The 13,614-nt window shown below is 37.8% G+C and overlaps 1 protein-coding gene across 1 annotated transcript in view; it reads right to left on the bottom strand.

The window, feature by feature from the left end:
- Positions 1–11,287, bottom strand: part of LOC149813237 (uncharacterized) — a 70,269-nt gene extending 58,982 nt beyond the window's left edge. The window contains exon 1 of the mRNA XM_089991976.1: positions 11,154–11,287. The gene's annotated coding sequence lies outside the window, so the exon portion shown is untranslated. The remainder of the gene's footprint in view (positions 1–11,153) is intronic.
- Positions 11,288–13,614: the final 2,327 nt, after the last annotated feature.

Genomic DNA, 13,614 nt, shown 5'->3' with positions numbered 1-13,614 from the left:
TTCGAGTCTCCAAATATCATTTTTTTCATCGAAAACACATGATCCAGGTGTGGATTCCTCGTAAATCAACCATGCCCAATACATTTATTGGGTTGGAACTGCAAAAAAACACCGGAAGGGCAGAAAAAACCATTTAGCACCTATCATTTAGCATTATCAATTTCGCACCTACCCATCTCTCTCTCTCTCTGTGTGTGTGTGTATATATATATATATAATACACATATTACAACATATTTCACATAAATACAAATTTTAAAGAATCAAATTCCAACAATAATAAATTAATTTAACATTTAACAACAATCTGACAATTCAAACCAAAAAGACCACATAAGAATAAATCAACAAACCACACATGAGAAAATCAAGAACTGACATCAAAAGAAATTGAGTATAAACTTTTATAAACTGAATATAAAATAAAAATTTATATCTAAATTTTCAACTGAAATATATAAAGTACACATTTATATTAAAAATGTAAAACAAATACAAACTGAATATAAAGTATACACTTAAATTTTAAACTGAATATAATCTTCTTTATTAACCACCTTGGGTTTGGGGAAAAAAAGCCCACCAAAATCAGGTCCTCATGCAAAAACCAACAAAAATACAAAATAAGTACGCATTCCCTAGACTAGAATCAATAAATCAAACAAAAAATATTCACTGTAAAAGGAAAAGGGTTCATAAACCTTAAACCCTCATTCTAACCCTAGAAAAAAAACACCCAAAAAAAGGAGTTTCTCGCAAAAAATAGGTAAATCCCATGATTTTTTGGGAAAAATAACCACTAAAATGAAAATTCATGGGGTTTCCCTTGTTGTTCATGAAAAAACCTTAAAATGAAAAAAATAAGGAAAGATGGTTCAAATCCTACCTCTTCACCACCCACCGGAGGTGGGACAGAGGTCGGCAAGAGGAGTGTTGCAGCCAATCGTGGAGGAGGGAAGAGGATAGGGTGGAAAATGAGGAAAAACGAGAGCAGGGGAAGGGTTTATCGGGGTCAAGGTGGGGACCAAAATGGCCCCGACCTTTGACCTAGGTCAAAACACACAAAAAAAATTGTGTTATTTGGCTCATGTTGGGTTGGGTCAGAGTTGGACCCGACACCACCAAACATGAACCCGTACTGTGTCCAATACTCGTACCCATGTCAAGCCGTGCCGACATGGGTACGGCAGGTGCATGGATTGTCTATGTTACATAGGATAACAACTATTTCACCCTTACAAAGGATTTCAAATCTACACTATTTCTTCCTAACCAGTCAACCCAAAATTCAAACAAACAACCTTTATAAAAACACCCCTTTAAGTTGAGTTAAAGATGCCAATCATCCAACTTGCTTAAGAGATAGATAAGTCTTGGGGACAAGCTTTGTAAAAGCATTGGCAACTTTAAATTCAGATGTAGGGATTTTTCAACATCCTTTTGTCATGAACAAACTGGCAACCGATATTAATGTAAAGTCCTCTTATAAAAAAAATCGTGTCAGACACGTGCCGAGGTTGGTCCACCGTGTCGGACTCAGATCCGAGCCCGACCCGGACCCGGCTTCTCATAAATTTGAAAGCTTGCGTCTTTAAAAGACGCAAGCTCAGGCGGGCGAGGGGCAAAACCCCTCGCCACACCCTCTCTCCTCTCCGCCTCTCTCTCTCTCATCGCCTTTCCGTTCCGTCGCCGCCGTCGGCGATGCTCTCTCATCTCCCATGCTCTTCCTTTCTCCTCTCCCGTCCGACCTCACGCGCCAGTGGCCTCAGCTGACGCCCCACTCCATCCTCCCGTCCGACCGTCGGTCGTCGCTGCCCCCGCTCCGGGGGGCTTCGCTGGCGCCCTCCTGGCTGGCACCCTTCGTTCCCGACATCGTCGACCACCTCCTTTCCTTCCTTCGTCCCTTTTCGCCCGTTGAAGGAAGTCTCAGCACCGTTGTCGTCGCCTGTGTCGTCCCCGAACTCCCCCTGAGTCGGGTACCCCACAGGTAACCCCTCCCCCCCTTCGTTGTCTTTTTCTCTCTCCCTGCTACCCCGACTTTTCCCCCAGCACCATTTCCCTCTCACTCCACCTCTTTTGCATTAGGCTCCGGCGACGATCGCCGACGACCCATTGCCTTCACTCAGTCTGGCAGCCCCTCTGCTAGACCCCTCCTCTGATCGACGCCTCCATCATCGTCGGCCTCCAACCTCGATCATCGACCATTACGCTGAAAAACCCGCCGGCCCTCAGGTTGCACGATGAAGCCGCTCGTGCCCTGTGGCCGAGCCCTTATGTATTTATGCTCGCAAGCGTACGAGGACCCGCAACTCCCCAAGGTAGGAGAAAGTTGTGCAAAGAACAATGCACGAACCTAAATTAAGCACTTAAAACTTAAAATGAGAAAAGAAAAGACTAAGGACAATATGTATACGTATATCTATATATGTATGCATTTAACTCAAAGACATGGTTTCGCGATCCTTATCCGCTTTACTTTTTTTGCACTTTACTTTTCTGTTGTCGCCGCACTATATGTGCCTAGGCTTTTACTTTCTGCTTTTTATTTCAGTATTTTCCTTTCTGTTGCCCCACGCTTTATGCACCATGGTTTTTTACCTTTCGCTTTTAATTTCTGCATTTTTCTTTCTGTTGCCCCACGCTTTATGCGCCATGGCTTTTTACCTTTCACTTTTAATTTCTGCACTTTCGTTCTGTTGCCTCGCGGTTTATGCGCCTAGGCCTTTTATTTCCTATTTTACTTTTCTTGCACTTACTTTCTGTTGCTGCCGCGCTTTATGTGTCCAGGCTTACTTTTTGTATTTACTTTTTGCACTTACTTTTTGTCCTTACATTCTGCCTTACTTTCGAATGTATTTGATTCCTATGTTACTGTTTTACTGCTTCGACTTTGTCGCCATGCTTTGCGCATAGACTTTGTTTATGCATTCGTTTAGCTGAGGTACGGTTTTGTACCTCGTGTACTACCTTATGCATTTACTTGCTTGCCTGTCTGTTTAGCCAAGGTACAGTTTCGTACCTTGTGCACTGTCTTGTGTGTTCACTTGCTTGTATGGTTGTTTAGCTGGGGTATGGTTTCGTACCTTGTGCATTGTTTACGAGGTTTTGTGCTCGACACATAGTTTTGCACTTTGAGGATCGATCGCACTTTACTGTCACACTGTATTGTGCACGAGCTCACTTTTCGCTGACTTACACTTAAGTGCAGCTTGAGCGTATTTCATTTCGTTTATTTGTTTTAAAAGACACGACGCACACTTATGTACTTTGGTTCTCTCAAAAAAGATGATTTTTAGGTGCAAACCTATTTTTAAAATGAATAGTTTTGTAAAGCGGATTTTGAAAGTCTTTTGCGAGCGAGCGGTTGGATCTCCCAAGTCGATGTATTTGGGAGAAGTGTTTACAACTTCGGTTCGTGTTTTCGATGCAGCTCAGATAACCCTGTTTAGGGACTTGTGCATGGGTTGGGCTAGGGTCCTACTGAGGGACCTACACCATCACTAGATTTTTGTTGTATCACTTCTGTTGCAAGACCTTGTTAGGTTGTCTTGTCACTTCCTTTGCAAGATTATACTGATGGAGGCCGGCGATGTTTTAAGAAATCCATGCCCCTCTCTTACTTTTAGATATAGATATGTACGATATGTTTGGACTACGAGGAGTAGGACGAGAGGTCTGTGGTAACCTCGAAGCTTGTTTTTGCACACTATTGTTAATCATGTAATGTTGATGATCACCTATCAGACAAGAGGCTCATGACAGTCTAAAGGACCAGAGCATGACAAGTTTGAACTTGAATGGTTACATAATGTATTTTTGACAAAGTATTGTTTGGGGTTTTCTTTGAGATATCCATACCCCTCTCATCGTAGTTATACTTTTGAACAAGTACGCTACGTACTATGATGAGTAGGATGAGAGGTCTATGTTTACCTCGAACGTGCAATGGCATGTGTTTGAGACCACAAAATGGTGACGTTTTCACTCTCACAATAAGTTCCCCTCTCATCGTGGTTGTACTTTTGAACAGGTATGTTGCGTATTGCAGTGAGTAGGATGAGAGATGTGTAGTTACCTCGAACGTGCAATGGTGCGTATAAATCACTTAATGGTGATGGTTTCACCTTCACAGGCAAGATGCTCGAGTGGGTCTAGCATACCAGAGCTAGTAGAATGAGGCGGCGGTTAAGAAACCTCCATCGTGCCCATTCGACCCGCTGACTCCCGCCAACAGAGAGAACGGGATGGTACAAAACTCTGATGGACAGGTCATTAATAGCTATTTTGGGCAAAAGACTCTGCTTTCCCAGTCATTAGAGTTAAGAGAAATGGTCTACAAAAGATAGTTTTCAGACCACTTCTGCAGAAGTTTGGATGCATCTACGGGTCACTTATGCCTTTTGGGATTTACTCTCTTGGTCACTGGCTGTCCCCTTAGGAGCGGACTCAGCTAGCTACCTGGGGTATCTAAAATACATGACATAATATACTCTCAGATTAGTCTCAGTTGTTTCTACGAATCGTACATTATGTGTACCCGCCTGACCAGTTAATATCGAAACATAAGTTAACCTATTCACATTATTTGAGATGTGAGTGTTGGGACATGACTTGCTTGTTTGCTCTATAGTTCAGTATATTATTCATTGAATTATACACGCTTGTTGTAGTGTTACACTAGTTCTTTGCTAGTAATAACTAGTTGCTCGTACTAGTTAAATGTTTATGATAATAGCATTATGCTAGTTGCAATATGATACATGTAACTTACTTTACTACTTGGTTGAACTATTCGTGTTTGTTGTAATGTAGCATTTGTTGGCTTGAGTCTCTTATGACGAATGTGACTACTTACAATTCGTAATCTACGAACTATTTACAATTAGAACTAATGTAGTTGTTTGTCTTATAAGTTGCCTACATCTTGTGATTAATATAACTGTTGCCGTGTGATTGCTTACCGCGTATAGATTATAAACCGTTTGTTGTGCAATTGTCTGCACCTTATGATTAATGTATTTACTTGCTGTGAAATTATGTCTTGTGTAGAGTGAACTCTTTTCTTGTGATAGTTGATAGCTCACTGGATTTTATAGTTAATTGCTCACATCAAAAACCTTTATTTGTTTGCATACTCAATTATTCATGTTAGCATAGTCTATTGCACATGCTAGATATAACTCAATTTTTTTTATAATTGTTTATTTCAGTTCCACATTGTCTCACTTGTGCACCTACCAGTTTTTCGTGAAACTGACCCATTTTATGAGCAGGTGATGTTTCGGACTATGATAGCACGATGGCGTGATGAGATCAAGATTAGACTCTTTCCCTGACGTTTCGCTCATAAGGACATTTTTGTAAGTTTGCATAAAGGTTTTCTTGAAAATCTCTCTTTTGTACAAGTCTTAAACTATTAAAAATTACATTTGTTTTCTTAAATATATGGAGTTTCAAATATGTTTGTGAAGAGAAGTTTGCGTTGTAATGCGCCCAAGGTCCATTGACTTGCTATTTTAAACACCAATTTCCGCTGAATTACTATTTAAAAACTCTGATAAACGAATTATTACGAAGCTTTCAAACTTTTCATAGAAAGTTACAAGTCTTGGATTTTGGGGCGTTACAATTAATGTGCTTTGTGCTCGAGAAAGACATGATTTAAACTAATGTTTATAGCTGCCTTGGTATAACCACAAAGAACAGTTTTTAGAGTCACTTCATGGTCAATTCACTCAATACTGACTTAAACCTCAATCCCTCGAACAATCCAAGTCTCGTATCCCCATACTTTGCCTTGACACTATGACCTCAACACTACATATTATTGCATACTTTGCCAAGGGATAGATATCCCCCAACAAATAAACAATGTCTTAAAATAGACCTTCTATAATCAAGAAGCTAGATAAATCCACATATGAAAACATACAACTACATCATAAAATATGCCATATGAGAAAAGAACTCTAAAGGCTTCTCCTCAAGTATCTCAAAACTCTAAACATGTTTTGCATCATCAATACTGATAACATACAATAATAATATGATCAAGATTATGTATAATTCTATTTATTGTTCTTCACTTATACAGAAAATGGTGCAGTGCACATAAACTAGAACCTAGTGTTTATAGCCTCACATTTGAAGAATCGATCTTTCAATTAGTGACAGCAAAATAACAAAATAAAAGGAAATAACCACCAAAAAACTTGTATTTAAAATATAATCTTTTGACAGCAATCAGCAGTAATAATTCAAATAAAATCATGTTCATATCATGTCCCCAAATTCATAAGTCCCTAACATTCACCATTTTTCTTGCATCAACGACATCAAAAAGAACCAGGAAAACAAAGAGAACCAAAACCCAAATTTTGCCCATCCCTACATTACAAGTGACAGTTAAACTAAAGCACTTCTATAAAAAAGGGATAAATTTCATATAATATTGATGCTAAGACACCTATGGAAAGTCTGAAAAGATCACAAAATGGACATTTTCATAAAGTGAGTTTGGTTGTTTCGCATATGAAATCATGAATCCCTTTTCCAAAAACATAAAGTTTTAAAGATATGCATATGTAAGAACCACAAAGTTAAGATGTTCAGGAGAAAAATGAAAACCAGACTTTTATTTTTAGACGATCTGTAGTCATGTTCATCTGTTTACTAGGAAATAAGATCTCTAGCTTATACTTGATGAGGATTCCTTCCTAACTCCTATTTATTGTATGGTTTTACAAATACTAATTCAATTCTGTTGGGCAAACCCACTGCAGCTAGAGGAAAGATCAGGTTAGACCATTGGATCATAACTAAATTGTATGTTCAATATAAATTGAATGCCATACACGAATGAATCATTTTCTAGATCTAAACATGAATCTGACAACATTTTTCTTGTCTCTTTCAACAAGCTAATGAATAGCCCCTTGTGGCATTCAAACCAAAACCCAAGATCCTTGGTTAAGATACAACTTCTTTGCACTCCAGCTAGCAATTTGACTCAATCTAGACAAAGATTGACTTGTTTATGCGCATGGGGAATTTGGGCATCACATATTCTATATGTGAGCTTCTATATTATAGAATATTTTTTTCCAATGTAAATGGGATACTTAAGTGATGATTTTCTGTACATGAACAAAAGGTTGGACACTTGAACCTCCCCCATAATCCAGATCAGACCTGACAGGCTGACACAATCTGAATCCAATCAACTTAAAATCATAGTCACATATATAGGAGATATTTTGAAAATATCACGATAATATCACTGTAAATTCATAAGATGAAATTAAAGGCAAATACCATGATATTTTGAAAAAATCAAAATTTTTTATGTACCACAATATTATTGCGATAATATCATGGTATTATCAGTCATTTTTACTGTTTTACTTCTTTTCTATATCTTAAATATGTTTTTCTTATTTCTCTTATTATATGTGCATTTTATTATTTAAACATGTTACTTTATTACTTATTTCTGCTATTTTTATATTTTAAGAAAATTATAAGCATCAATTTATTCCTGAGATTTATCAACTAAACCTATTTTATTGCAAGAACTTGCCTTGCCGAGACCGACTATGCCTAAAATCAGTCATGGACTTCAGTGGAGATTAAGAAACACTCTTGCTATCCAAAGCTGATGACAGTACTCCCTTGATATTTGTATATCAATTGTTGCACTAGAAGAATCACCCATGTGGAAGGATTGGACACAAAATCTCAAATCCTAGCCAAGAAAAATAGAGATTTCTTAAAATTTCAAATGGACATTTAGGAAATGGGCATGACCAATGACTATACAACGGGCTTGGGATGGCTCCATGTCTAAGCATTTGCACAAAATTATGTTCTGCAAGAATGTCCACATCTAATAAAAGATTTGGAAAGAACATATTCATATGCTTGCAAAGCTAGCCAAATTATCAAGTCTATGACCTAGTATGCTTTCTTCAGGAGGAAAAGAAAATACCAGATTGAATTAGTGAAGACCCCAATATCAATAGCTACAATCAGTTGAATTTTCCTTATGTTATCGAAACATATTGAAACCACCTATTGACTTAGTCTTAATCTAACACCAGGCTCTAGACCAATCTAGTGCAAGTCTCAACAAACAAAGCTTAAGAACTCTTCACATGTTTGGCCTGCCAATACTCTGGTTAAAAATGGCAATCCTCAAGTAGTTTAGGCATGCCGACATTAGCTTACCTAAGAACTTTAATAGAAGTTGACAGGCAGTAGTCCTCCTGCTACAATGAACATAAACTATGGAACTAGAATAAGTTTATGGCTGAACTAGATCCAACATGGGCAAATTGTTTTCCCCCTACCAACCTTAAAATGATGGCAAAGGAGATCTAACATGGATAAAATGCAGGAAAGCAGAGCTGCAAACTTAACTCAAAACCATGTAATGTAAACAAACTTTTGAATCAATACAGCAGCACAAACTTCAACTAAGAAGACAAAACTAACAACCAAGAATATTGTCCAGACTTTCTACCTCAAAGTGAACAAACAAGTTTTCCAATACACATCCCAATTTTCACAATCATCACAGATAAAGGCTATAACATGGCTTTCATCCGATACACAAATACAGCGTAGGAAGCCATAACACATTAGATTAACAAATAGGTATCTTTTAAAGAGAAGGGGGATGGTCCACCCACATGTCCTCCACTTCAAAATTCATATGTAGATGTATTTTTTGGCAAATCTGACCATACGAATGTGATCTCCATGGTTTAAAACCTACAAATAGACTCTTGGATCAAACCTTTTTTTATGCGTAGTTAGTAGGAGTTTATATCGTAGAATTTTTCAGAACCATTGAATTTTAAATTCTTGCAAAATCCTACCTACACATCAAAAAAGTTTGATCCAAGAGACTTTGTAGGTTTTCAACCATGGAGATCACATACATACAGTCAGATTTGCCAAAAAAGTACATCTACATACGAAGTTTGAAGTGAAGGACAAGTGGATAGACCATTTAGTGGGTGGACCATCACCTTCTCTCTTTTAAAAACTTAGACAGTAATTCCTGGAACGAGTTTATGTAGAATGCAACCAACAGCTCCCAATAAAAAAACAGAAGCTTTTCTATTCAGAATCACAAAAATGATTACTGTTTTTTGGTTCCACTGAATGCAAAACTGTATCTTGTTGGAGCGTCATTACCTCGTGAGCAGAAACACAGAAGTTGGGGTGCCTCCTCAGTGAGGCTGACCAAATGAATGAGAAGAACAAGAAAGAAGACGGTGGGAAAAAGGACGATGGGTACGGGGAGAAGGGAGTTAGGAGTTAAATAAGGGTGTCAACAGATCGAACCCAGACCAGACTCTGGGAGCCTGAGATGGGAGAGGAGATGATATTTAATGAGGGTTTAATTAATACCACCTACTCCCACAGGTGTTTGGGATCCCTGTTTTGGGAGATGAGAATGGTGTTGAGTGTAAGATGGGCCATTTTCAACTACATCCTCACGAGGATGTAGTTGACAACTTCAACCTCATCTACCTTTTCCTTCTCCACTCTCATCACCCCTCTCATCTCATCTCCAACACCGGCTCCCAAAAAGAGCCTTAAGGTGTGTTTGATTCACAGAACAGTTTGTTCAGGACAACTGGTCCATGATAAGCTTGTGCTAAGACAAGCTTGTCCTGAACAAGCTATCCTTAACCAGATTTTGTCCTATGTTTGAGTTGACAGACAATTTGTCCTGAAGAAATAAATCTTTGTTTGAACTTTGAACTAAAAAGACTACTTGTTCTGGACAAGAAATTTTTGCCAAAAAATACTAACACATTCCTCAAAATAATTTAATTCCTTAAACAATTTTTAATTCCTCAAAAGAAAAAACAGTAACACATCCCGAATAAAATCATATCTTGAGATTTTTCTGAGAAAAAATAGATTTGAGGGATTTTTCCTAAACCAATATTTTCCCAAGATTTGTGACTATGGTGCAAACCTGATTTAAGTAGGGAAACCATAATTATCATCTTCTTGAATTGTAGTACTCCACTTAGGAAAATGATTTCTCAAAATTTATCTTTCTGAATTTCTTTTTCTTTTTCTTTTTCTTTTTCTTTTTCTTTTTCTTTTTCTTTTTCTTTTTCTTTAAGATAACTGAAATAGAGATGCTCGAGAAGCAATTTTCCAAACCCATGCATACCTGTGTAATTTCAACTTCCAAAGTACTTGGACTATTCAAGAGATGCATGAAATGAGCATGCATGTAGATGTCAAAATTTTCAATTCTATCGCTACAAAAAAAATGAAAAATAGCAATATTAGATGTGCCAGAGTATCCCCATGTTGACTGTTACTCATGTTGTGAGCAAATAGCTGGTGCGAATGCAGATTATGGACTTCACTAATATTCATGTTTTTGTTATGTTTGCTTCTTCCATGCAAAGTACTCAATTGATGATAGCCTTGCACCACACCCTACTCTTGAGTATCCTCCACACTGTCCAGGATATAATGCATGGTATTTGAAAAAGGAAGTCCTTGCAATTACAGACATACATAAAAATACAAAATAAGAGTACCAAGTTCTTTTATTCAACATGATTGACTGGAGTATGTTCCTCTGAGTTAATTTACAAATGATCAATTTTTTGTTAGCATCCCAAATAAAATCAAAGTTTCATTTGTTGAGGTGTTTTAAACGGAGTTCGGATAAGGCCATTACATCGGTTACCATCTCTTTCAGACATTATAACAAACGGTTGGAATGCAACTTCACATTCCCCCAAAGTCGATTGCAAAATCCAAACAAAAAACTGCGACCCTCTCAAATTTAGCTTACTCATCAACAATGGCAGCACAGAATATAACATCTCACAAAATCATCACATCAAACACATGGCGCACATCGTTCAAACATCTTTTTCATAGTGCAGGTGACAGATTAGTGCTCGGTTGGAGCAGCAAACGGAGCTGGTGGGTGAAGCGATGGACGGTGAGCTTTCGTCGGAATTGCGAAATTTATGTTGGTGGTTACTCCAACAATCATGAATACCTACCCTTATCTGCTGAAACAATTAACTTCGCCCAAACTTGATCACAACCATCTTAGGAACTAAACCAAGAAAGACAGAGAGAGAGAGAGAGAGAGATCTCACCGAACGGAGACGGAGCCCGACACCGGATATGGCTGTGAGTGACGCCGAAGATGGATCCGAGTTGCAGCGGCAAGAGCTCGAGTGGAAGGCCCGTGCTGCTCTCGCGTGAAAGGAAACGGGGAGAGAGGTGGAGAAATCGCGGTAATTCTTTTGTTCCGCACACAAAAGTCGCACCTCCCTGTGTGCGACAAACACGTTCGGAATAATGGGCTTTTTTTTGGATCAAAACGTTGCCATTTGTTCCGCACGAATTTGAACAGTGTTTGTTCCAACACCGGAGGGACAAAAGATTTTAGAACCATTTGTTTCTACACGGGATTTGTTCACCAACCAAACGACTCTGTATTTGACTCGCTAGACAAATGCCATCTAGACACACCATGGTGTTTTGTCCAGGACCTGGACCTGTGAGTCGCACCGCCTCAAAGGTTTTGGTGCCGTAGTCTCAATTATAAAGAGAAAATGACCGCATTACATGGGAAAATTACACGTTTTCTGTAATGCCCTATAATTTTTTAAATCTGTCCATGTCCAAATTCGTAAATGCTTGACTTTTTAAGACCTTTTTATCTTTCACACGAGCGAATCTTCCGAGGTTTGTGCGATATATAAGCATGATGTCCCAATCTCGCAACCTCTTACTAAAAAGTACATTCACACGATGATTTTGCAAACCTCACAAAGTTCATATAACCAAATTTATGAACTTTCTGTTACTAGAATTTGTGTACTTTCACAAATATATATATATATATATATATATATATATATATATATATATATATATATATATATATATATATATATATATATATACACACAAGACATTCGCAAGCTACTATGTGAATCTCATTTAAGTAACTGAACCTCAAAGAGGTCAACAAATGTATGTTGACATTTTCATATTAATGTTTATGAATGTCCTCGACCTTCGCACTCTGGTCTATTTCTGCAAATAAGGTATTACTTTCGCATATATATTAGACATTCATGGGCTACCATGTGAATCTCCTTTAAATAAATGATCTTCAAAGAGGTCCGCAAATGTGTGGTGACATTCGCATATAATTTTAGTGAATGTCACTAACCTTCGCATTTTGTCGTTATGAATTTGCTCTATATGTGAATGTTTTGACTCATTTATTGAGTTCCCAAACATTTATAAATTTTAGGAATGACTTGCCTATGAATTTTCCTAGTTTTTATGATTCATCGACGGTGGCACTTTGTCGACAACTTTTTATAATCATCTACGGCGAGTTTTTTTTATAAGCACATCTTTAACAGTTGAATCAATTACTTTTTTGAAACAATGACATGAATCAATAAATAGCTAAAACATTGGCATGAGTCAGTTCTTTTATGAAAGTATTGTATGGTTTTCAAGTTATCCTTGCATGTTCAATAGTATAATTTATTTTTTTCTTTGTTTAAATTATCTGTCAGTGAATTTTCATTTGTCGTTTTGTTTTCTTAATGATTTGTATGTCTTTATCCTCGAATTTAATTTATATGTTGCATATCTTGTATTATAACCATGAGTAGGAAACACTTGCATCATTTTTTAGTTTTTTTTTTCATTAGTCTATTCTGTTTGTTTGTTTTTAATGCTTTTTTAATAGCCTATTTTATATTTCTATTGCCCGTTTGTTTGATTGAAGAGACTGACTCGAATGGGTCCACACTCACACTATGTGCTACTGTTGGAACATAGCAGGAAAAGCCAAAAAAAAAAATTAAACACTTGGTGATACTTCTATTATGAAATACAAGGTAGGCTTGACAAGGGGGCAAAGAGGGACCTTGTTTTGTGGCCAAAAACCTGGGTATCTGACATTCTTCATAAAGAATGCAGCATCAATAAGTTGAAACCCAAAAATATGTGCTCAAATAAGTAACATCTAACACCTTTAATGTGGCCCAAATATACGGTTAAAGTTAAAAAAAGGTTGAGGAGTTTGTTGCCAAATTCATGTCTACCATTCCAAAAGCATCTAAATAGAGAGGGGGGAAGGAAACTCATATGCACAGTCAGTGGTGAAGAAGTTCAAGCCATTGGTTCAGTTTGAGGTTGTTGCTAACCTCAATGTTTGGTTAGAGGAAGGTGAAGACGCAACCACCTGTAGTGGCAATGATGAGATAGAGATGGAGAGTGTGTGATGCAATGCTACGGTGGACTCGGTACACACCGATCCACGATCCAAGATCCAAACGCATGCGGAAGCTGAAATGATATAGAGTCCAGACAGAACTCTGGAAAATTGATTTTTGGGATCTGTGCGCTCTATTTCGACAGAGGAGATCCAAATAAAAGTTGTGCGTGATTTGCACAGCTTTCCAACAAATCTAAAAATACTGAATTCGGAGCAAGAACGATTGCTCCACGGACTTGACACCGGGACTGCTAAACAAGTCCAACACAGATTATCAAAATTCAGGGGTTGACTGTTTGAAGAGAATT

This window comes from Nuphar pumila, chromosome 16, assembly GCF_984573655.1.
Source record: "Nuphar pumila chromosome 16, dmNupPumi1.hap1.1, whole genome shotgun sequence".
Classification (NCBI taxonomy): Eukaryota; Viridiplantae; Streptophyta; class Magnoliopsida; order Nymphaeales; family Nymphaeaceae; genus Nuphar; species Nuphar pumila.
The sequence above is the reverse complement of the archived record's forward strand: the minus strand, read 5'-3'. Positions and strand labels throughout refer to the sequence as shown.